This window comes from Adiantum capillus-veneris, chromosome 1 (assembly GCF_014529385.1).
Source record: "Adiantum capillus-veneris isolate H3 chromosome 1, ASM1452938v2, whole genome shotgun sequence".
In the NCBI taxonomy this organism is placed as follows: Eukaryota; Viridiplantae; Streptophyta; class Polypodiopsida; order Polypodiales; family Pteridaceae; genus Adiantum; species Adiantum capillus-veneris.
In genome coordinates, this window is record NC_140931.1 from 84,572,840 (window position 1) to 84,599,801 (window position 26,962).

The window sequence follows — 26,962 nt, forward strand, 5'->3', positions numbered from 1 at the left end:
GCAAACACAACCAATCTCAAGTTCGAGCTACCATGCAAAGTGCAAAGGTATTCGATCTCAAGTGTAGCCATGTGTAGCCCAACTCAAGCAGGACACTACAGATTAAGGAAGTGAGATTTTACAAAGTAGAGGTCAAGGCTCCCTTTCGACTTGCTCGTGGCTACATTTTCTTGTATACCTCAAGGTAGTGTTTCTTCTTGTACGTTAGTCTGCAAAAGTGTTGTAACAGAGTCTCGAAATCAATGTAAGCTTGTTATAGTGTGATTATTATGTTCATACAAGCTCTTGTAATGGAGTTTCTCAAACTCAAGATTATTTACCACGAGGATGATAAACTACAAAACCTTAAAAACGCCTTCAGAAATGTCCTAAACAAGTCACTTTCTTTCCATCTCAATTTCTACAACAAGGGTTGATAGTCCACCTAGTAGATTATAATTAACAAGATACCGATAGCACTTTTGTTTACATGTACAATTTTCTAGCATCATGAGTAGTGCAAGTTTGTGGTCTTCTCACAACTAATGTTTATTAGTTGGTTTTCCAAACCAAACCTTTAACATGTGTATGCCTTCTGAAATCCCCATGCGAGAGTAGAAACCCTCCTCTTTACACATAGATGGACTATTTGAATTATAGTTCTTGCCTACATTACATTGTTGCAATTCTCTTCTATCTTTCATCAATTCTACATAGTTTTGCATTGCAAAGTCTTACATTGTGGTGCTTTTCATGATGTAGAATGTAAGTGTGAGATCTAATCACACTCCCCTTTAGGTATTCATGGGCTATTTGAATGTGTTCTTGCCTAACGCACATAGTTAATCATGTATTGCTCTGTGGTGTCTTTTATAAGATAGAATGTAAGCCTAACATCTAAGAATTGTTCAAGATTTCTTTTTGGAATGAAATTTGGGATTTTGCATGCAGACTTTGATTTTTCTCATATTTGCAACCTAGCACAATGCAAGCACAACTTATGCACTAGTATGAGAAGGAACCTGACACTCCCTAATACTTGATAACAATGCAACATTGACACCAATACTTGAAAACAAATACAACTAAGCAAAACATTGTTGGACTTGCTTGAAAAAGTAACCACTACCTCACACCAACTCAACCTAGCACAACAAGAACTCAAGAGACTATGTTGCAAAGAATTCTCCCAAAGTTATGAATTTTTCCCAAAATTCCTATATATGTGTTTAATTGTCTTTGCGTCCACTCTAGGTACGTATGCTCTAGGTATGTTCTCACAAGCAGGGACGATGAGCATTGCGCTCCGAGTGATGGAGACTGGAGCTGCAATTGCAAAGGAAGTGATCCGTCTCTGCTCATAGATGCTGCTCGCCCCACCGCTAGATCTAGTTGATCGGGTGTAAGTGCTTCTTAGCGTCTCTTTCACCCGATCAACTAGATCTAGCGGTGGGGCGAGCAGCATCTATGAGCAGAGACGGATCACCTTCGCGATTGGAGCTTCAGTCTCCATCGCACCCAGAGCGCAATGCTTTTACAAGATACATAGAATGCACATGGGAGACAAATTCACAAGAATTTCACACGAATCCCTCCCCCTTTATGAGTCCTCTCTCTTTGTCTGCATCTCTCTCTCTCTCTACTTGTCCATGTTTTCTTCTCCCTTCATTCAATATTAAGATTAAATGTTTGTGTGTTTAATGCAAGTATGGGTGATGATGAGTTCTTTCTTCTTTGTCACCCCAGCAGAGGCAGTGGTACGAGGATCATCATCGCTCTGAAGCACCATCACGCGTTCCTACTCCTTTAGCGTCTCCCTCTGTTTTGGAGCATTCAGCATGCTCCGAAGCTTTGGTGTCGACGAGACAATCTTCACACTCGTCTAGGCACCGACGCTTTAGTGGTGGTGATGGCGGTTATTGTGGGGATGCCGCCACCAATGCCTCGACACCGCCTCGTGTTCGACGAGGCTCTTTACCTTCCCCTTGTTTGCTCGCCCCCACACTAACCACGGCATCGCCATCTACACCAGGTTTTGTGTGGCTCATGATCGTTCCTAGTAGCTACACACCACTACCTACTCCTCCGGGAGTCACCCAAGTTGACACTTCTCCCTTCGGGGCCCAGACTCCTGTGGAGACACCTGACGTCCGTACCCCCATTGACACGCCGCTAGAGAACTTTGTCAAGACACCCAGGTTCACGCGTCACCGGCGAGAGGGCTTGCCTTACACGGTCGACTTTAGCGGCGGCATCATCTTGGATGATGAAGGCAAGAAGGTGATCTCGTGCATGGCTGGTCTTTACTCTCAGGTGTTTAGATACTACATACTAAAGAGTTGGAGTGAAGTACCAAGTGATTTAAAAGACAGAGTCATCAGCATGCTGCATGACAAGTTTCCCATTTCAACACGGGATGAGATCTTCAATGAAGACCTAATGAAGGTTCGAATGTGTGAATACTGCAAGCACAAGCGTATTGAAGTGCAAAAAGAAATAAAGCATGGGTGGAATAGACCAGATTGGCTGGCCAAAGAAGATTGGAAGAATGCAAAGAAAGTAGCGCGCGAGAATCCTGACAAGTGGAAGCAACAAAAGGAGGCAACCAAAGCGCGAGTAGAGGCAGGGTTTTACTTGTAGACACATCTCATTCCTGTGATGTATTGTTGTACAAGCTCAAACACAGGGCCTGATCTTTTTTTATTATAGAAAAACTCACAATTGTGAGTGAATTATATTGATCATCTCAAAAAATTACAATAACTTGCCATGCTTGTGACAAGCCATGACACATCATCCAGAGACCAAACTTACATCGGCTATCTGGGGAGCCACGCCTAACGACTTGCCCCCATGCCCTTGATACACAAATTATCATGTTCTTCACTAATCTGATGTTTTCATGATTTTCCCCTTTTCTAAGCATTCCGCTGACAACAAGGCACAGGTAACCCTAGACCAATCATCCGAGTTTTGCTTGTGCCCGAGCGTCCATATTAGCACTCTGCTTTCTTGTAAAATATTGGCAAAGCTTGCCACCTCAAGAACTCCTTCAAACACACGGGGACTCCTTGTTTGCCATACATAGGGCCTTATCTTAATGAAAATTCTGTTTAACATCCCAACTTTGTGCGTAACTATTGATTGTAAAGTTTAATTCACTACGAGAGGTACTTCACATTAGCGCTACTCGCAGTGCGACGCTCAAAAGTCAAAATCCACGACGTGATTATCAGCATCACTATAAGCATATCTATTTTATTTGTTACATAGCGACACCGAGACAGGGGTAAAACATAAACAGAGAGCGTTCGAAAACTCAGATCTCAAATCTGAGTTTTCGACGCTCAAGCAAAGAGGTAACCCGCACTCTCCCTCTCTCTCTCTTTCTTCCACATACACACACACACACCACACACACGAGGAGAGGAAGGAGAGCCAGGTATTCTCCTTCCCTCTCCTCTCTCTCATGTTCCCTTCCCCTATTTCTCTATCTCCCTCTCTCTCTCTCTCTTTCTTCCACACACACACACACACACACCACACACACAAGGAGAGGAAGGAGAGCCAGGTATGCTCCTTCCTTCTCCTCTCTCTCATGTTCCCTTACGCTCTCTCTCTCTCTCTCTCTCTCTCTCTCTCTCTCTCACACACACACACACACACACACATTGTGTCTTTGAGAGAGAGAGAGAGAGAGAGAGAGAGAGCACATGCATAAACAAAAAAAACACACACACACACACATGCATAAACAAAGAATGCATATACACACACACACATTGAGAGACAGAGAGAGAGAGAGAGAGAGAGAAGAAAGAGAAAGAAAGAGAGAATAAAAAACCAAAGAGAGAGAGAGGGGGAGAAGATGAAAGAGAGAGGTAAGGGGAGAAAACAAAGAGAGAGAGAGAGAGAGATAAGGTTAAGATTAAAATGAAAGGGCATAGTGAGATAGATATGGCAATAACCACCCAACCATATCTATATAGGCCCTTGGCCCTCCTATATATAGCCCCTATACCGCATGTGTATCCATTGACACTTGGCCAGAGCCGTGCCCTCCTATAGTCCTACCCTTGGCATGACATTACTCTCCCCTTGGAGAAGCATTTTCATCCGCAAAAACAAAAGTGGTAGGATCTTCATAAGAACACTAATGTTTTCCAAAGTGGTATCCCTCATGGATCGAGCTGTTATCCGTCATGGATCCAACTGTTATCCGTCATGGTTCTAGCTGTTTGTTTAATGAAAACACGGTACAGTAGGAGGTTTAATGAAATCAAGAATAACATCGTGATTTTGCACATTGTTGTCCTTTTGGAACCATCTAGTGTGTAGAGACCATTTAGAATGCACATGAGGATGCTTAAACAAGTTATCACAACAAAGACGTGATGCATGGTTTTTAGGACCCCTTCTGAAGATGCAATAAAGGCACAGTCAGTTGTTGGGGAGATGAGGATACTCTAGTCCAAGGGATCTCAAAAGAGAAGAAAAATCTACTTCACAAGCACCAAAGAGTAAAAAGTGCCATGGACAGAAGATACGTGGGAACGAGCTCTTATGCATGCCTACAACCTATATCTTACAGAATAGCCCATTCTAGGTGTGAATTTCTAGTGAAATTTACACGAGGATGTTCGTGTGGACTCACAGCACAACATACTCGGTTTTCATTTTTTACCGACAGTAAATATTTTTACCACAGTAAATATTTTTTACCTACAGTAAATATTTTTCACCTACATGGTAAATATAAATCACTTTTTACCTACAGTAACTTTTTTTACCCATGGTAAATATTTTTTACTGCACCATAAGTATTTGGTAGGTAACAGTTCACTGTTACTAGAAGCAGTGATTGGGCATCAACAATGCAGTTGTAGGAGGAGAAAAGGGGAAAATCTTATGGTAAAGGTGAGTCAACAGGGATAAAGACTTTTGAGTTGAAAAGAGACATGCTGATTTTTTCAAAGAACACATGTCAAAAGAAGCCATGGTTGAGGATTTTTTGAGAATTTGATGTTCAGGAGGACCCAGCTGCCACCTCCCCCCCGCAGGTCCCCCCCTGACATGTGCAGAACCTCCAGTTTCAACAGCCACCTTACCTGCTCTTAAATGCTGGTCAAGGCCTTATCCCCATGTGTCACAATCAGAAAAATCAGCATTTACCCTCCCCTCTCACATCACTCTAGAGAATATCTTGATGGTGACATATGAGGTGACCTCAATCTGTTGACCACCCTAAGCGGAAAGTAACCCCAATCAGCGGATTTAAGCATGTTTATCCCTAATCCTAAACCCTCTCAGAAACCTATATAAGGAGGCCTTCTCTCACTCAAAACCAAAACACTTCACCCACTTCACCAAGCAACGAAGCTATGACGACATTGCTCACAACGAGGAGCTATGGATGGAGCTCTACTCTCTCTCTCCCTCTAGTATGCTACATTACTAGCCCTAAAACCTAAATAAAGAGTCTTCTCTCATGCTCCATGGCCGCCATCCTCGCCATCATTCTCTAAGGTATTGATGTGTTGCTAGTAGGATCATACCTACTTGCTGGGTTGATTGTTTTTGACAAGGGAATATGCCATCCTTGGCTTGCTTCTCTATATCCTTGTTATGTATGATCAGATGCCGTTGTATTGTTAAGCTGATGTCTTGTGTATATATATGCTACATAAGGTCCCTAAGCTTCGTTTCTATGTGTTTTGCCATATGTTTTGATGCCATCATAATGCCAGAAGTCTCACTTGCCTATGTGCACTATGTGTGAGGTCCCTAAACCTCTTAATTTAGGGTGGTGCCCCTTTGTTTTGTTCTTTGCTTGTTTGCATGAGGCGTGGTTTGTGGAGTGTGCACGAGTACACAGGCCACCCGATTGCACTGCTCTTTTTCTCGCTATCATTTTGGTGCCCCCATGGAGGAGGGCTACACAGACCTTCAGTCCACAAGCAATGAAGATGTGCAATCTACAACATGGACGAATGGCGTGAGGAGTTTGCAAATTGGAGAACAGAAGAGGAGGAGGCTTTAGAGGCCTTAAAAGCTTTCATCGAGGTCTTGTTACCAGGTTTCAGTATCATTGAAATTCAAGAAGTAATTTCTTCTACATGCCTTGTTCGTGATCGTCGCCAACGAAGGAGAGTGAGAAGAAGAGCTTGATATACCTCTCCTCTCAACCTATGAGTGCTCCAGAAACCTCCAACGCACACGAGCTTGAAATATTCTACATCAACATACACGAAGGTACTGTGACACACATTAAGGGAAGAGAAAGCATCACCAGACCTCTCTTTCCTGAGGAGCCGACTAAGAGGAGGAAGATCACCTCTACACCTAAGTGGCCCAAGGCCGCAGCGCGTGCTCAAGCGTAAGGTAACATTCGGCTTAATCTCATTAATAAGGGATTACATGACCACTACAGGCAAGAAAAAGGCTAGTGAGCAATCAACTTCAACCTCCAACTTGCAACCACGACTCTCACCCCTAAATCCTCCTAAAGCAAAGAGGCGAAGGCTTGCCTACAAGATTGCCGCCCGTCTGCGAGTGCTCCCAGTGCACTTTGTGAGTCCAGACACCACCAATCCCAAGCCAACCTCCTGTCCGCGTGAAGATCACTTTGGATATTGTCCAAAGTGCTTTGGAGACCGGGTGAAAAGCCTCCCTGCCCTACCTTTGCTGCTAATTTTCAAGAAGTTATCTCAATCTAAGGAAACTATCTTAGTTGATGATGTGCTGCACATTAATGGTGTCACTTTCATTCGTCATGCTGATTATGGTAATAGCATCCAATTGTTGCTTGCTAAAAGGCTCAGCATTGTATAAAGTGTTGCCATCACGCCTTACGTCTTCACAGATGCATCAGGTTGAGTCGAAGTGATCCGAGGTGCTGACCTTCTGTGGCTGATCAGCCTCATTGGTCCCAAGGTGGTGTAACTAAGCTAGGCTCTTGTGTGTAAGTATGGATGCCAATAATGAGAATGATGATCCCCGCATGTTTCCTTTCCATTTTGTGCGTCATATCCGTGTGAATATTTGTATTGATAGAAAAATCTTTTATCAGCAAAGAATAGCCCTGTTGTTTGGAGCCGAGAGACTTGGGGAAATCTTGCTCTCTCCTCATCCTGTCATTCTACCCTTACTAGACTATTACCATTCCTTTGATGTGTCGATCTTCATCCTATTTTGAGCTAAGTTGTGCTAAAGCTCCAAATTGTAATTACCATACTCTATTTTAAAATAAATTGGAGCTGTTTGTGTAATTGTTTACTCTCTCACTTATGGACTTCCCTAATTTTTATGGTAAGCCTGGGGAGGTTGCTCCAGACTTTTTGGATAATTTGGAAATGGCCTTTCTGGTATCGGGAAGGGATGACGAAGCTACTAAGTTAAGGGCCTTTCCTTTGGTCTTGAGGGAAGGTGCAAAATTATGGTATCAAACTTTGGCACCTGAAGAAAGAAGAGACTGGGAGTCCTTAAAGATGGCCTTCATCGAAGAATTTCGCCGCCATGAGCCTCCACAGGAGATATGGAGACAGCTCTTAGAGCTACGCCAAACATCACCCAATGACTATAGAAGCTATGAAGGAAAGTTTTCCAACCTGTGGGAGAAATGGTGTGCATCACTAGGTGAAGGAGAAAGGGCGCCAGAATGTCTAAAGAAGGACTGTTTCCTGGCAGGGCTTTACCCCATCCTTCGAGAAAAGGTAAAAGGTAAATTCCCAGATACCTTTGATAAAGCTATGACTTATGCAAGGGAGAAGGATAGGAAGTTAAAATTCCAAGCTCAACTACAAGGGGGAATGGAGCCTCCACCGCTAGCTCAACCTACGGCAAGGGTAGTAGCAGGGACAGGAGCAACAGACCAAGAGTCCTCTCAACAAGAATTACTTCAACAAATCACCAATTAACTAGAGAGCCTGTCCATCAATCTGGTTCAAGGTGTAAGGGCTCCCCAGCCAGGAAATGAACGAAATAGACAAGAAGGACAAAGCCAAGCACGTGAGTACATTTGCTACAACTGTGGAGAGGTAGGTCACGGCATGTATTATTGCCCCCATCCACGACGCTATCAAGGAAATGGTAATCAAAGACGGCCTCCTCGCCAGCAAGTCACTCCTCCTAGAGCTAGGCCACTAAATGGACAAAATGCACATGTGGCTCCACCAATCCAAATATTGAGACCCCCTCCTCCACCACCACAAGCACCAGCAGAGATCCCTCTACTACCATCGGGAGGGGAGGACAGGGCTGTCTCTGTCATAAGTCTTGACAATGGTAAGGATAAAGGGAAAGAAAAAATGGAGGAAGCTGTTGCCATGCTAATAAAGAGAGTTAGGAGACAAAGAACAGATGAAATGGAAGCTTCAGAGCCGGATAAAGGGAATGAGGGTTCCTCCCAAGTGATAGGAGACAAGAAAAGGAAGAGTAGTTCAAGGAGGCACATAGGAGTAGAAGACTTTCCACTTGGGGTAGGATCCATACCTTACGACCTGGTAGCAGATGTGAGTAAGCAAGGACCAAAGATTTCATGGCAGCAACTCCTCCACCTTTCCCCAAAGATGCGTAGAACCTGGTCTAAGACGGTCAGCACCAGGAGGGCTAAGGCAAAGTCAGTTGGGTCTATTAGTGCAAGAGGCATGAAGGATATCGTGCCAGTCATTGATGCAGAGATTAAGAGTCAGCGAGTCTCCAATGTGTACGTAGATGGTGGAGCCGAGATTTGTGTTATGACAGAGAAATTAATGCACAGGTTGGGTTTGGAAGTAAACGAGCAAACTTCCTTACAAGCTAAGATGGCAAATAATGTAAGGGTGGCTTGTGTGGGAAAGGTTAATGGAGTGAAGGTTTCAATTTTTGGTGTGGCAATCTCAATTGATGCTTATGTGATCCCAACTAAGGGGGAGGGCTATCCGCTAATCCTTGGAAGACCTTGGCTTATGGCTATGAAAGCTAGGCAAGATTGGGAGACAGGTTCCCTTGAGTTGCGACCCAATCATAAGGTAGGTGGCAAGCAGGGTAGACAGCAAGACCTAGAGATGGAGACTTCTATGGATGAATGGAGCACAAGCAGCTGCTCTTCATCTGAGGATGAGTCATCTGAGGATGAGTCATCTGAGGAGGATGCTAGCTCTTTGGAAGTCATGGGTATAATACTGCGAAACCCAGAAGGAGAAGGTGGTCAAGACTCTCTAAACAAGGAAGAAGCCACAGGCTTAGAGGAGATGCTAGCTAAGGACCTACTAGAAGAAGAGAGAGAACCCTATTTGCAGGTACTAAAGAAGCATGCTGGCCTCTTTATAACTGATTACGAGCACATTAAAGGAGTGACGGTAACCCAACACCATATCCAATTAAAGGAAGGTGCCAAACCAGTGGTGCAAAGGCTAAGGAGATTAGGGCTAGTGCAACAAGATGCACTCTTAAAAGAAGTAAAAAGATTACTCAAGGCAGGATTTATCTACCCAGTGGAAGATTCTGAGTGGGTGTCTCCAGTTGTGGTAGCACCAAAGAAAAATGGGAAGTGGAGGGTATGTGTGGATTACAAGCCTCTAAACGCACCCACAAAAAGGGACCATTTTCCTTTGCCTTTTCAAGATGAAATACTAAATGAAGTGGCTGGTCATGAAAGGTACACATTGTGTGATGGGTACTCAGGCTACTTCCAAATCAGAATTGCAGATGAAGACCAAAGAAAGACTACCTTCATAACACCTTGGGGGTGTTTTTCTTATAGAGTTATGCCTTTTGGTTTAACTAATGCCCCAGCTACTTTCCAGAGGTTTATGAACTTGGTGTTTCAACCTTACTTTGGTAAGTCCATACGAGTCTTCATTGATGATTTTTGCATTTACAGCTCTAGGGAAGTACATCTGTCCAAGGTTGATGAAGGTTTCACCCGTCTGGCCCAATTGGGTGGGCAATTGAATAAAGACAAGTGCCACATAGGTGAGAGAAAGGTCACTCTACTAGGCCATGTTGTGTCTCAAGATGGTATTGAGGCTGACCCTGAAAAGGTAAAGACATTGTTAGCTTTACCTACTCCTTCAAACGTGAAGCAACTAGTCTCCTTCATTCAAAATGTTTGCTACATGGGACGATTCATACATCTCCTTTCTCAGGCAATCTATCCTTTGCAGCAGCTCACTAAACACACTACATTGACATGGAGTGAGGAGGGTGAAAGGTGATTTCAAGAAGTTAAAACCATTTTGAGCTCATTGCCTGTCGTCCTACAACCCACATGGGGTGAATTATTCTATGTAAATCCTAGTGTAGGTCCAGAAGATCTAGGAGCTGTCTTGATGCAAAAAGACCCAAAGACATCTCTCATGAGACCGGTCTACTTCTCTAGTAGAGTGATGACAGCTGCTGAAAAGGGTTTCAGCGGAACTGAGCAATTGGTGCTAGCTCTTAAGTTTGCAGTGGAGAAGTTTTGGGCTTACTTACTTCCGAGACAATTTGTGGTGATCACAACTGAGGAGGTTTTTCCATATGCCCTACAACACATGGAATTGTCTCAAAGAATAGCAAAGTGGGTGGTGCAGCTTCAAGAGTTTGACTACACACTACAAGTAGAGGATTCCACTCGTGCTTGTTTGGCAGATGTCCTCACACAAAGGTGTTATGAGAAGGCCAAGAAAGAGGCACCTAGTAAGGTACCACCTATCCCAGAGCCTGAAGTTCTACTGGGAGAACACAGTCTGTATTTTGATGGGGCTTACAAGAGGACCAAAGACAAGGCATCAGCAGGCATAGTAATATTAGGTCCAGAGAAGGAGAAGATCTTTGCAAAAGGGTTCCATCTAAAAGAGGTTCATTCTAACAATGAGGCAGAGTACCATGCCCTTGTTTTAGGGTTGCAATGTTGTCTTTCTCAGGGCATCACAAAGCTAAATGTTTTTGGTGACTCCATGTTGTTTCTTAAGCAAATGGTTGGTGTATGGGCCTGTAAAAATGACAAATTGTCTGTTAAGATGAGGGAAGCAAAGGCCTTGTTGAAGGCTTTTAAAGAAGTTCGAGTGCACTTTGTACCTAGAGATAAAAATCGAGAAGCAGATGCCTTAGCAGGTGAAGAACTACAAACTCTCATAGTAGGTGCTATCCTTGTGAAAAGTCCTTTATACCAGGGAAAGGAGGAGCTGCATGATTTACTTTACTTTCTTGAGCATTGTGAAGCACCCTCTGGTATGAGTAAAAGTGAATGTAGGTGGTTGGAAAAAAAGGCTACCAGCTATAGCTTAGTGAATGAAGACTTGTATTGTAGAGGGAAAGATGCTGTCTTAAGGAGAGTTCCTGCATCCCAAGAGATAAAGGATATTTTGTTTAGTTGTCATGAAGGTGTGTGTGGTGGCCACTTTGCACAAGAGATTACTAGCAGAAAGATTTTACAAGCAGGGTTCACGTGGCCAAGCCTCCATCAAGATGTACAAGATTGGTGCCGCACATGTGAGGTTTTCCAAAAAGCTGGACCAAGGCGTCTTACCCATGAAAATCAGCATCCAATCAAAATCTATGGGCCATTTGAAAAATGGGAGATAGATGCAATAGGGCCACTACCTTGCACTCAATCAGGGAAGGAATACATCATTATGGGGGTGGAGTACATGACCAAATGGGCAGAAGCTCGTCCCGCAAAGCGCATCACAGCCAAGGACGTGAGTGATTTCATTTTTGAATGCCTTTGTTGCCGTTTTGGCACACCTTTGGAGATTCTCTCGGATAGGGGACCGGGATTTCGAGCTGATTTAGTCGGGCAATTGATGAGCAAGTTAAAAATCAAGCACATGCATTCTACACCATACTACCCTCAGTGCAATGGTCTTGTGGAAAAGGTAAATGGTCTTATATGTAAAATCATCACTAAGCAAGTGCATTTACATCCTAAGGCATGGGACAAACACCTAGATGCAGCACTTTGGGCCTACAGAACATCCTTTAAAACATTCTTGGGGTATACACCTTTTCACTTGGTTTACGGGCAAGAGGCACTATTGCCTATAGAAGTGGAGCTAGCGAGCCTCCGAGTTCTAAAAGCACATCAAGAGGATAGTCAAGAGAAGCAGGTGGAAGGAAGAATCATCGATTTGGAGAGGTTAGGGCTAGATCGAGAGTCAGCAGTGAAGTACTATGCAGCCCAGGTAGAGAAGAAACGAAAGAAGTTCAATTGCAACCTTGTCAAGAAAGGTATCAAGGAAGGTTCTTTAGTGCTCAGATACGACAATCTCTTTGATCGCAGGAAGGATGGTAAGTTCTTGCTTAAGTGGGAAGGCCCTTTTGTATTGATACAGAGGTTCTTAAATGGTAGTTACCAACTAGGTGACCTAGATGGTAAGGTACATCAGACCCCGGTAAATGGTTGGCGATTGAAGGCCTACCAATGTCCTCTTTCACAGCCATATGCTGGTGAAATCAATGCTAAGGATGGTTCAGAGGAGAGCTCATCATATTCGAGCTCTAACTAAGGTAACAATCATGTACATAGTCGTTTCAAAAAAAAAAAAAAAAGAGAAGAAAAAAAGAAAAAAAGAGAATGCTACCAGTGAAAGCGGATATTGACAGTGGATGGGGTATGGCTTTCAAGGGTCTAGGAGACTAGTTGTTAGTCATGGATGGATACAATTTTTCATCAGAAAGGACTAAACAGGGTGCATCAGCCAAGAAAGCAATAACATGGCAAATTCAATTGGTACCAGGTCGGTAAGTATTCAAGAGAACCCTATTGTAGCACAACCTACAGCTAGAGGCATCAAATACCTCTAGCTTAAGGAGGAGGGCTATATGATGCATGGTTTTTAGGACCCCTTCTGAAGATGCAATAAAGGCACAGTCAGTTGTTGGGGAGATGAGGATACTCTAGTCCAAGGGATCTCGAAAGAGAAGAAAAATCTACTTCACAAGCACCAAAGAGTAAAAAGTGCCATGGACAGAAGATACGTGGGAATGAGCTCTTATGCATGCCTACAACCTATATCTTACAGAATAGCCCATTCTAGGTGTGAATTTCTAGTGAAATTTACACGAGGATGTCCGTGTGGACTCACAGCACAGCATACTCCGTTTTCACTTTTTACCGACAGTAAATATTTTTTACCACAGTAAATATTTTTTACCTACAGTAAATATTTTTCACCTACATGGTAAATACAAATCACTTTTTACCTACAGTAACTTTTTTTACCCATGGTAAATATTTTTTACTGCACCATAAGTATTTGGTAGGTAACAGTTCACTGTTACTAGAAGCAGTGATTGGGCATCCACAATGCAGTTACAGGAGGAGAAAAGGGGAAAATCTTATGGTAAAGGTGAGTCAACAGGGATAAAGACTTTTGAGTTGAAAAGAGACATGCTGATTTTTCAAAGAACACATGTCAAAAGAAGCCATGGTTGAGGATTTTTTGAGAATTTGATGTTCAGGAGGACCCAGCTGCCACCCCCCCCCCCCCCCCCCCCCCCCCCCCCCCGCAGGTCCCCCCCTGACATGTGCAGAACCTCCAGTTTCAACAGCCACCTTACCTGCTCTTAAATGCTGTTCAAGGCCTTATCCCCATGTGTCACAATCAAAAAAATCAGCATTTACCCTCCCCTCTCACATCACTCTAGAGAATATCTTGATGGTGACATATCAGGTGACCTCAATCTGTTGACCACCCTAAGCAAAAAGTAACCCCAATCAGCGGATTTATGCATGTTTATCCCTAATCCTAAACCCTCTCAGAAACCTATATAAGGAGTCCTTCTCTCACTCAAAAAACACTTCACCCACTTCACCAAGCAATGAAGCTATGACGACATTGCTCACAACGAGGAGCTATGGATGGAGCTCTACTCTCTCTCCCTCTCTCTCTCTCTCCCTCTAGTATGCTACATTACTAGCCCTAAAACCTGAATAAGGAGTCTTCTCTCATGCTCCATGGCCACCATCCTCGCCATCATTCTCTAAGGTATTGATGTGTTGCTAGTAGGATCATACCTACTTGCTGGGTTGATTGTTTTTGACAAGGGATTATGCCATCCTTGGCTTGCTTCTCTATATCCTTGTTATGTATGATCAGATGCCATTGTATTGTTAAGCTTATGTCTTGTGTATATATATGCTACATAAGGTCCCTAAGCTTCGTTTCTATGTGTTTTGCCATATGTTTTGATGCCATCATAATGCCATAAGTCTCACTTGCCTATGTGCACTATGTGTGAGGTCCCTAAACCTCTTAATTTAGGGTGGTGCCCCTTTGTTTTGTTCTTTGCTTGTTTGCATGAGGCGTGGTTTGTGGAGTGTGCACGAGTACAGAGGCCACCCGATTGCACTGCTCTTTTTCCCGCTATCAACATGTACCTGAAAGAGTACCGCTTTTTACTTTCCATGAAAGTAACTTGCTAATGTAACTCATCAGCCAAGTATAAGTACTTGAATTGTTCTCAAATTCCATTAGTAAACTACCCGAGCATAACTAGTATTCAAGGTTGAGAGCTTGATTTATACATGAAGTGACTACACCTAGTTGCAAACATGCTTTAACTTATAGTAAGAAAACTCCAAGTAGAGCAATAAATGCTTACTAATTGGATCGCTTAGTGCTAACGTACGCACTTTGCATATCCTTCAACACAAGATTACACTTTGCAATCTGCCTATACCCTTGAATAACTAACAATACTGAGGTGTGTTTCCCTCACTGTTTACAGACAGTCTTCCCAGATGACTGGCAAATGGAAATCACAATATTGTATAACATTGTTGAGGAATCAACAATGTCCCAAATAACCATCATGGTTAACTTGAAAAATCCACAAAAACCCAAACCAAGCCATGAGCTCTATTGGTGATTAGTAGACCCAAAAGCAATCTCATAGAGATACTGCACATAGAGTGAAAAATACTTCATAAGACACAACTTAATGAATATGCATGCCGTTCCAGATCAGCCTTTGCTAAACACTAGGGTCCATAACACCTAGTGTGCATGCGTTTAGTAAAAAACAGATCCGAACCTGTATATCCATGGTGATCCTTGCCAACACTTATGGAAAATGTGATGCGCCTAGTACACATTAAAGAGGAATGTAAATAGTTCTGAAAAGAAACTAAATACTTTCAGTTGCAATCTTTTGCAAGCCTTGCTGAAACGTCTGAACCATAATAGGTGAAAGAATGATCACTTCTAGGTACAAACAATGAAACTTTTTCATTAACAACTTAGAGCCTTGCTATATGTATAAACAACCATCTGTAATGTTGTTTAGCAGTACTTGTACCTGAACAAGTCATTCTAAGTATCCGAAAATTTTTTGCCATCGAAATTGCTCTTGATACATCGTCTTGAAAATGGTCTACAAAACAGATTTGACCAGCACCTAGGGACTTTGTCATGACACATACTTGAAATAATGAGCATCAATGTGAGTCCAAAGACTCATATTCTCCGCATGTGGAATATGTCTCATGTAAGGATGTTCAAAAAAAGAACATCCTTCAAGTACAAGATGTACTTGTGTTTGGAGGTAACTGCAAACACTCTACGACGGGAGTGCGAGGGACCCTCATTAGCCTTGCTCCACACTAGCTAAACCAAACTCCTTGAGTTTCTAGACCATGTTGTATCCCATGTGACAACATGTGCCAAATTGAACCCGACAAGTGGGTTCATAACAACATAATGTATAGTGGACACTATGGCCCAAAATACTTGCTCCGACATGCCCTTGGCATGGCTCTGAAACATTCAAGTGTATTTATACAACTTGAAAAGACCAAGCAAAGTATACTAAAAAATGGAATAACACCAAATCAATAGATGTGTACCTCGAGATTTGAACTGAATGTTCACTTACAAGTTACCCGTATTCAAATGCACAAGAGCACCTTGCCCGCTGTGGGAAAAACAAGCAACATTGCACTAGAAACCCTGGATGTTGTCTTCGCAATCCAAACGTGTTGGTTAGAATCTACATAGTCAAACCCCTTGGTAAGACCCTTTGTAGGAATTGCTTGTAACGGTAATCAACATAGTTAACCATGTACAGAATGATTGGGATCAACTTGAAAAGTTGAGTTTGTCCGCTACCGCGTGGTAGTTTATTGTGGACTTCTTTCCTTGAAAATATAACGTGAATAAATCAAAGTAAATCACCGACTGGGTCTTACCCCAAAATTGTGCTGCCACACTCGTAGTGCTATAGAGAGAGAGAGAGATCTACACAAGGGAGATGCCTAGCTCTTATGGACAGCCATGCTATCTCAACTGATTGCTGCATCCATACTCCGTGGTAGAGATCAGCTGATGTGAGTTTAAGAGCGTCGCACTAAAAACATGTAGTGCGTACAGAACACTCAAAAGATCTGTAATGTCAAGACTCTTGCTTGTCCATTAACATCAATGGGAACTCCATGGGATAGATCTATTCAAGCTGGAGAACAATCACCCAAGAAATACCAGCATTGGGTCTTACCCTAGGTCTGACAATGGCTAGAAGACTAATTGGAGTGGTGTCTTGGCCACATACTAGCTGAGAGTCCGAGCACCTTGGCTCAGGCTGACTCACGAGAAAAAAATGTATCAAAAGCTTCTTAGAAAGTTTTTATTATTCTTAGAGAGACAAAAGAGAGATAAGAAGAGCATGCTGGGCTGAGGAACTTTCCTTAAATTTCTAGAGTGTGTGCCCAATCTGTGTGTTACGCATCTTATGCCTGACTTGTAGCTTATCCTATAAGCATTCCACAGTTTTCTAATATGACTCTCTCATCGAGAGAGGCAACAAAAAACACAAGTCAAATCTTGACTATGTATCGTGTATGGGTCGTGACTATATGAAAATGACTTAAATATGGCACTTTGCCTATGAATTAAGTCTAAAGTCTTAGTTTAGGTTCCTTTTAGTGTTGTTGTGCATTGACAACAACCAAAAAATAAAAATCATGTCTAAACTTAGAAAGCATGTTGAAAGAATCCAGAAGTTTCCTTGTCCTTGACAGAGTGTCTGGTGTTATAGCGGAAGCGTAATCTATGAGACAGTGGAGTTGAGTACACTTGATCAACATGCATTGCTATTATGATGGCTTCAAACGTGAGAGCCGAAACCATAAGTGCCTTGCACATTCTGCATTGGTAGTGATGCATCATAACGTGATGTAAGCACCCTAAAAGGGGAATAAATTTCTAATTGAAAGAGGTCCCCAAATTGGCGTGCCAATTCCCTTGATACCAAATCAATAGGCAGTAGCATGGCACGTGTGAGAAGCCTTGGTTTATGTGAAATTGTCAAAGTAATTTGCTTTACACAACGGACTATTTTTTCCAAATGCAATGTGTAAACATGGAAAAAAAAAACAAAACTGATTATGGTCTAACTTGGTGATCCTGTTGTAACCAGTTGTGTTGAGATGTCAAGGAAAAGCTTGCTCAAATGTAGCCCATATCTGTTGCGCGAGAGAGAATATACACTTTCGTGGCATGTAATGAAATAACCTGTAAGCATATCGCCATATCGTTCCCAAGTTTGTATGCTCATAGCATATGTCAAATGTGGGAAGTCTCAATGTAAGATGCATAAATTGAAGTCTTGCTTCACATAAGTACTTATGAAGTTCCTGAGAGCTCATAGCTACAATAGACCTCGTCTACTAGTAGATCGCATTAAGTACTCCTGTCAACGAATCTTGCCGCCGATTTCAATCTCGACCTCGACCTTTTCATGGCATAGCATGCAAGCACGGTCTCCTCCTTTGTCCTGGCCTGAGAGAGAGAGAGAGAGAGAGAGAGAGAGAGAGAGAGAGAGAGAGAGAGAGAGAGAGAGAGAGAGAGAGAGAGAAAACTCACATGAGAGAAGAGAGGCCTTGCTCTCGCATGAGAGAAAGAGAGAAGCCATGAAAATCTCCTTCGCCTCCCCTCCATGGCTGCTCTCCCCTGTGCTCTGGTACCAGTGAAAGGGCATAGGGAGATAACATGCCAATAACCACCCAACCATATCTATTTATATGCCCTTGTCCCTCCTATATATAGCCTCTGTACCGCATGTGTATCCATCGACCCTGGGCCAGGGTTGTGCCCTCCTATAGTCCTACCCTTGGTATGACATTAAATTAGATTAGGCTAGATTACATTTAGATTTATGTTTATGTTGAGTTTAAGATTAGATTAGATTAGATTTAGATGTACGTTAGATTAAGATTAGGTCAGATTTAAAATTAGAAAAGTAATAAAGATTAGCTAGCTATGTTAGATTTAAGTTAGATTATATTTAGTTTTAAGATTTAGGTTTATGTTGAGTTTAATATTAAATTAGATTTAGATTTAAGATTAAGATAAGATTTAAAATTAACTAGATTAAATTTAGATTTAAGTTAGATTACATTTAAATTTAGGTTAGATTTAAGATTAGATTATATTTATGTTTATTTTGAGTTTAAGATAAGAATAGATCTAGATTTATGTTCGATTTAAGATTAGATTAGATTTAGGTTAGATTCTAGTGCATGTCAATGAAGGCGCGCTTTGCCCAAAGAGCAACCACTAGTTAAACCACTAGTCAAAATCTGACACCTATTAACTCACACACTAACTATATTCAATTAGCTGCGAATCACCACATGTTCAATTATGTTAGATTTAAGATTATATTTTGGATTGAATTTTTATATTAGAGTCTACCTTCGGGATTACGGTGAAAAATTAGAGTTAGAGGAACGGTGATCCCTCTCTTCCTCTCTACGGATGCGACCTTAAGTTGGAAAGCTTTCAACGGCATCATACTCAGATTGGATGCCAACATGTAATGTGCTAAGTAATCCCTCGAACAAAGATCTACTATGAAGAGATATTAAGATGTTGTGAAATGCTACAACTAGAGAAGAGGAAAAGGGGTTTTGTCCACTACATGCACTATCATGTAGACGTGGGTGTGTAGATTTATCATACCCACAAATATAGGCATTGACCAATAAAGACAAGATTATAGCCCGGTGGTTCTGATCTTTGTGCCCCTCTAGACCGAAATGTGTGGAGAATGGACATGACTAGAGAACGTGAGGTAGTTTACAGTGTGAACACAGAGAGAGAGAGAGAGAGAGAGAGAGAGAGAGAGAGAGAGAGAGAGAGAGAGAGAGAGAGAGAGAGAGAGAGATAAAAGATGGAGGATGCCAATAGAAGATTAAATTTATGTCTAGGTTAGAAGGTTTCTACCCTCATTATGAGTAGTGATGAGGATGTGGGGCCGTCCAACAGAAACACCTATCTCTCAACAAGGATCTTATGTCCGTGTAATCAATGCAAGCATGCTGTGTGATGGACAAGACGTGTTTCTTTGCAGCAAGTTCGCAAATTTTGCGAGTTCAATCCATATATTATAAATCAAGTTGTTTCCTATTATAACTCGTCGGACTTTGACGCTGGCCAACAAGCAGCAATCTTGTAACCCAATAGACGTGTTCGCAGGGGCTTTGGTCAAGTAGCATACGTGAGGCCACAAGATGTAGCCTCTGATAGCTCGGAGTATGATCATGCAGACCACATTCACAACACAACAATGTTTGAGCCCGAGATTGATGAATGATTGAGAAAATCATGGATTCAGAAAGCATTATCTATGATGATATGAAAAGTGAAGCCGCTATGCCATTATATGATGAAGCAGGTGTGTCTCGATTGAAGGTGCTCCTGGTTCTTCTCAACATGCAAGCAAAGTTTGGATGGAGTGACACTAGCGTCATAGCGCTTTTTAGGTGATCTATTACAATGTGTTTACTTTAATTAAAAACTCTAGATGTATAATGATCTGATAGATTACTTACACAATTGTACCGCACTTTTTTTTCTGTGTAGATTGCTCAAAGAGCACATACTGCCAGCTGATAATGTGATTCGAGATTCCAAGAGGAAGCAAGAAAGATCTTGCAAAACTTGAGGATGGATTACAATTCGATTCACGCTTGTCCTAGTGACTGCATTCTTTTCAAAGGGGAATACATAGACATGAAAAAGTATCCAAAATATGATTTCGAGAGATATCGAGTACATCTCCACGGAACAAAAATTCCACAAAAGGTTTTGCGACATTTTCCTCTGCTTCCTTGCATGAAGCATTTCTTCGAATGTAAGTCCATGGACGCCCTAGCATCATGGCATGAGGAGAATAAATCTTCGGATGGTTTGCTACAGATTCCTGCAGATTGCGCAGCCTCTAAACATATAGATGAAACATGGTCGGATTTTGCTAGGGAAGCTCGAAATTTGCGCCTAGGCCTAGCTATGGATGTCATAAATCCATTTGGTCAAAGATCAAAATCTTACAGTGTATGGCCCGTTGTCATCGTCAACTACAACATTCCCCCATGGTTGACTACCAAGAAGGGGCACCTATGGCTAAGCTTGATTGTGCCGGGGTGGTATAAATTGAAGAACATGGATATATATGTTTGTCCACTATTGGAAGAGCTACAACAATTGTGGATTGGCATAGAAGTGGATTGTGCACGTCGGGCGCCCTCATTGAAGAAGCAAATCTAGAAAGGTCATCAAGCGTATCTTCCAGAGAATCATGTGTTATGCGATGACTTTTTGGGAAGAGAGCCACCGAGGATGTCTGCACAAGCATGGTTAGAGCATGAGGAGATGTGTGATGACGGTTTGACCCCAGGGATGAAGAGACTCTCTCTATGGTACGAGTTACCATATTGGACCCGACTCATGATCAATCACGAGCTCGATCCAATGCACATATTCAAGAATGTGGGTAATCTGCTATGGGACCATCTGACCCGTAAGAAAGATACTTTGGGAGCCAGGGTTGACCTTAGAAATGTGGATCGTATGGAGCAATATTGGCCGCAGACAACATCCAATGGATTGATAAAACTCCCTAAAGCGCCATGGATTCTCACAGGAGCCCAAGAACGCAAAGTAAAAGAGACCATTTGATATGTGAGGACCCCCACTGGCGTAATGCACTCCCTTGGAACGTGTTTTACTAAAGAAGGAAAGCTTACTAGTTTGAAGTCACATAAGTGGCATAAAATGTGTCACGTGTGTTTGAAGTGGAATATATCTTAGTGCAAATTGTGAAAGAAATTTGTGTGTGGACTTTAATATATTTGTTGCACGTGTTTTGCAGTTTATTTTATCGGTGGCCATTAAGGGATGTTTGTCTCTTAACGTCCGAAACACAATCTAGAAGCTTGCAAATTTGGTGCAATGGATCTCACAAAAGGATATCAACGTAGACTCCATACATTGGCCAAACTAAACGCTACGGAGATTGTGTGCATGTTTGAAAAACACTTTCCTACTACCATGCTAACCATTCAGGTGCATCTTCTTGTTCACATAGTTGATGAGGTGGAAATAGCTGGCACAATACATTCCAGATAGATGTTCTTTTTAGAGCGTTTCATGAAAACGCTCAAGGGATATGTGCGTTAGAAGGAACGTTTAGAGGGTAGCATGGCCGAAGGTTGGCTGGTATCAGAGTCCCTGGTTTACATTGGAGAGTGGCTAGACAGATTTGATAAAGCCCGGGACGAGCTATGGTGAACCATAGATGATGAGCGCATATCTGGGATTGTCATGTGCAATGTTGGTGTTGAGAAGAAGATGATGGAATATCTAGAGGATAAAATCAATCTATTTTGCATGCTTCACAATCCAGTGATGCAAAAGTGGATTTCATAATATGGGGATGCAACGCAAGAGCGACAAAGGGCACGAATCGAGTGGAGACGGCAAAGACGACCACTGATGCAATATCCGGCGGGTGTGGAGAGCCTACCAATATTCATGATCTTAAGATGATTTCACAACCAATCAAAAATCGCACAACAGTGCGGTGAAGAAGTGACTGAGGAGGAGTGGGAGTACTCTTGGGGTTGCGCGACCAAGGTAAGTTTGCAATGTATGATTAGTGACTTTCTAGATGTTTGAACGGCCACTCATAATCTTTGTTGGTTGTAGTATAAGTCATACACAACATCATGGCGTAAAGGTCGACATTTTAGGGTGGTACCGATTGACAAAAAGCATTTTACTCAAGATTGTGAAATCATGGCAAAATTTGAACAGTTTAGTCGACGACGGTTCTCTGATGCAGATCGTGTGGTGGTGGAACTCACTTACTTCGGCACGCTATAAGAGATTTCGAGGATTGATTATAGAGGATTTTTTGTCAACTTGTTCTACGTGCAATGGTTCAAGATAATCATGGAGGGTCGCAACGCTAATGTGCGTAGAGGAGAGTCTTGTTTCCTTGAGGTGGATTCAACTAAGAAATGGACTGACCTAAGAGACACTTTCGTACTACCCGAGCATTGTGAACAAGTAAGTATATAAATAGTTAACATCCAATTTTAGAAGTTATGTGCTTCGAAGCTCTCATGTAAGCTATGTGGCTCTGGCAGGTGATATTTCATCCTACAAAGTCTGCATCAAACTGGTGGTACGTCATAGAGGTAGTCCCTCATACTACACGGACGTATGACGGCTACCATGTGCCAATCACAGCGGCATCAATGAAGGAGATCGGAGAAGATTCTCAGTCAGAAGTCACTGCGATGGTGCCAGACGATCATCAAGCTGCTACTCTCTATGGGGTGCATGCAGAGGATCTACAAAATGAAACGGAGGACATCTGTCTAAACAGAGATCTCTATATACATATAGGAAGTTATGATGAGCTATGCGAGGATGAGAGAGAGACCTCTTAAAGCCATAAATATTTTATTTGAACAATTTTGCTCCGTTTTATAATATATATTATATTCACGTGTCTTTTTGTCCATTCCTATCTATATGCAGCATTGCATCATTTTATTTTTAAATTGTCTTTGCGTCCACTCTAGGTACTGAGTGGCATGAAATGGTAACTATCTTTTTGCAACATTTGTCAGCCTACTCAACGTCCTCTTCCTCATATGTGTATATATTTTTCTACGCTATTAAGTTCTTTAGAGTAAATTCCCCCTCTTCGTTTAACCTTTGTGGCGACACATACATTATACTCTTCCCAAAAATGTCACCTTAGTCATATATTTATATGACCACCCTTTTCTTTTTTGCTTTGTAAATAGAATAAGCATACAATAACCAACTATATACCCCCAAACTTTCTTACCTCTTGTGAATTAGTAGTAGAAAAACAATATATCCATCTTCCACCCCATATAGATAAATTCCCATGGAAATCAACTCTCAACTTGTCTTTAAGAAAGATTATGGTCCCTCTCTACAAGTCTTCTATGCCCCCTACATAGGTGGCCCAATATCTCTTAAGAATATACATATAGTTTCTCTCCTTTCAAAAAGACTCCAATTGTATATTCTTTTCACAATAAAATAATATTGGGCCCTCCTCTATTTTTTTAAGCATCATAGCCTTTTGAAAAAGAATGATTCCCCTTGGATGCATACAAGCAAAGGGTCCATACAAGAAGACTTGAAAGCAAAAGGTTCCCTAGCCTAGTGTGGACCTTCCAAACAGAATTCCTTGGTGCATGGGCATGAAGAATAGTCCAAATTCATATCAAAAATGTTGAGAAGGTCAATTTTTCCTTTTGAAGCATGTCATTCCGAGCTACAGGTAAAAAGTTATGGTCAAAATAGTGTAAATCTGTCAGATTCGCAGCAAAAGGGAACTGTAAATCAAGTAAATCAAGAGGGTGAGATCTTATTTTTCCCCTACTCATCTTCTAGAAGAGCAATGAGTGTTCAAGGTCACTTGCATGTGATGGGACCAACCTAAAGATGCTTTCTAAATGCCAAGACAGACAAGTTGAGATACCCCGCAGGAGCCACCCATAGGGCCTCATGGTGGGGCCCACCTACATTATGCACCCCTATGGAGCCTTCATGGTCTAAAATGATATTTTTGGTGAATAAATAGTCCCAATTTTGTCCAATATTCAATGAGTGGTCAAAGGACACTTAATTAGGTCTAATCACTTACTCTAATTAAGTGTAGCATAATCCCACTCCTACACAGCTATAAATAGCCCCCCTTGGAGAGACTCAAGGACACACACCTATATTTTCAACTTCATGTTGTTTCTTGATCAATAGTAGAGAAAACCCCAACTATCTCTCTTTCACATCCTCCCTCCTAACCCTCCTCTTTGGAGGAAGTGCAAACTCTATTCTCCACTCTTTCCATTCTACAATCTCTTACTCCATCAACCCAATAAATCATTTGTAGCACCTCAATAACTTGTAAATACATCATGATCTCTCTCATGGTTATGTTAATGATCATGAAATCATCTTCAAAACTTTCAAGTGTCACAATTCGTGATGGTTAGCCAGCGTCTGTCCTCCACTTAAAAGGTGTGCGAGAAATCAAGTGAGTGTTCTATTCTCAATTTACCATTGGTTTTTTTCTCCACACTTATTCAATTGGTCTAAAGAAATTTCTCACTCCAACTCTCTTTTGCTTCATTACATATGTATGTGGCTACCTCTCATGGTGATTTTATTTGTGTCACGGCATTGCATAGATGGAGATGAGCTCTCTATGCAAAGTGTGTTAGTTTGATATAAGTGATTCTCTTGTGTGTTTGAGAGGAAAGTCTTGTGCGCATGATTTTTTGATGAGTGCTTGAGAGAGGAAGAGTTTGGATGTATTATGGGTATTCTTATGGGGAGAAGGTGAATGCTATTCCACAAATTGCATATTTCATTTTGATGCACGGCATTGGGTTGCATAATCGTTGATGGTGTTCAAGTGTCCAAAGTGTATATAGAGTAAGGGGGTTTTCAAAGTGTGTTGCTTGAGTGGGTGAGTGCAAGTGTTATTTTGATTGGTTTCCTTCTCCACTCCCAAAAGAAGGTGGTGCCCCAAGTAGTGTGCGTACCTCTTTACGAACGTTTTGTGAGGGTAGGCCCATTGGTTTGGGTTTAGAGGCCCCATTTCAAAAAGCTCGCCCTCAGTACTTATGCTCTAGGTATGTTCTCACAAGCAGGGACGACGAGCACTGTGCTCCGAGTGCGATGGAGACTGAAGCTGCAATTGCAAAGGAAGTAATCTGTTTCTGCTCATAGATGCTGCTCGCCCCACTGCTAGATCTAGTTGATTGGGTTAAAGAGACGCTAAGAAGCACTACTACTGCTTCTTAGAGTCTCTTTCACCCGATCAATTAGATCTAGTGGTGGGACAAGAAACATCTATGAGCAGAGACGGATCACCTTCGCCATTGCAGCTTTAGTCTCCATCGCACCCGAAGCGCAGTGCTTTTACAAGATACATACAATGCATGGGAGACAAATTCACAAGAATTTCACAGGAATCCCTCCCCCTTTATGAGTCCTCTCTGTTTGTCTGCATCTCTCTCTCTCTCTCTCTCGCTACTTGTCCATGTTTTCTTCTCCATTCATTCAATATTAAGATTAAATGTTTGTGTGTTTAATGCAAGTATGGATGATGATGAGTTCATTCTTCTTTGTCACCCCAACAGAGGCAGTGGTACGAGGATCATCATCGCTCTAGAGCATCATCCCACGTTCCTACTCCTTTAGAGTCTCCCTCTGTTTTGGAGCATTCAACATGCTCCAAAGCTTTGATGTCGACGAAACAATCTTCACACTCGTCTAGGCACCGACGCTCTAGTGGTGGCGACGGCGGTTGTTGTGGGGATGCCGCCACCAATGCCTCGATACCGCCTTGTGTTCAATGAGGCTCTTTACCTTCCCCTTGTTTGCTTGGCCCCACACTAGCCAGGGCATCGCCATCTACACCAGGTTTTGCACGGCTCACGATCGTTCCTAGTAGCTACACACCACTACCTACGCCTCGGGGAGTCACTCGAGTGGACACTCCTCCCTTCGGGGCCCAGACTCTTGTGGAGACACTTGACGTCCGTACCCCCATTGACACGCCCCTAGAAAACCCTGTCGGGACACCCAAATTCACGCGTCACCGGTGAGAGGGCTTGCCTTACGCAGTCGACGTCAGCGGCGGCATCATCTTGGATGATGAAGGCAAGAAGGTGATTTCATGCATGGGTGGTCTTTACTCTCAGGTGTTTAGACACTACATACTAAATAGTTGGAGTGAAGTACCAAGTGATTTAAAAGACAGAGTCATCAGCATGCTGCATGACAAGTTTCCCATTTCAGCACGGGATGACCGCTTCAATGAAGACCTGATGAAGGTTTGAATGTGTGAATACTGCAAGCACAAGGGTACTGAAGTGCAAAAAGCAATAAAGCATGGGTGGAACAAACCAGATTGGAAGCAACAAAAGGAGGCAACCAAATCGAGAGTAGAGGCAGGGAGCTCGCACCACTTGGGGAGCCGTGGGTGGGCATCATTTGAGGCCAATTTTTTAAGTGTTTTTGCATTGCTCTTTAGGTTTGATAGTTTACGGTTTAGGGGTTTTTAAATTTTAACATAATGGATTCTTTGTATGTTTTGACAGTGGCCAATGACAGGACGTGACCCCACACCGTACGAGCACGAGTACACAGGCAGGAAGGGCTTAAACGCCCTGATGGACATTTTGAGTTCTTACGGCGGCATGGTTAGTATTAGGGGTTACTCTTTTCTATTTGTTGTATTGTTTTGTAAATTATATGTTTATACTTACAGAAAGCTATCTTATTGTTTTTCTTTGCAGAATTCGACAGATATGCCGCTTGGACGGGATGAGACATCTGATTAGACGACATCAGTCTAGCCGTAGATAGATAGCATTAGTTTCCTTTTGTCATAGCATATGTATCATGAGATGACGTGTATACGTCTTTTTGTAACTATTTATTTTCTCAATAATGACAATGGTGTTGTAACTATTACATTTTCAAAGTTTAACAATCAAGTGATTTTGCCTATGATGTGTATAGTTGTCACTGATTTACTTTCATCAATTTACTTTTGTCAGTTGTGTATCTTTATTTAGCAAACAATACTATGGATGATGGCGTTAATGGTTATATTGTCTTGTGGGTGACTACTTTGGGTCTATACCTAAGCTTGCACTTTCTTTCAAAGGTGAATCTGG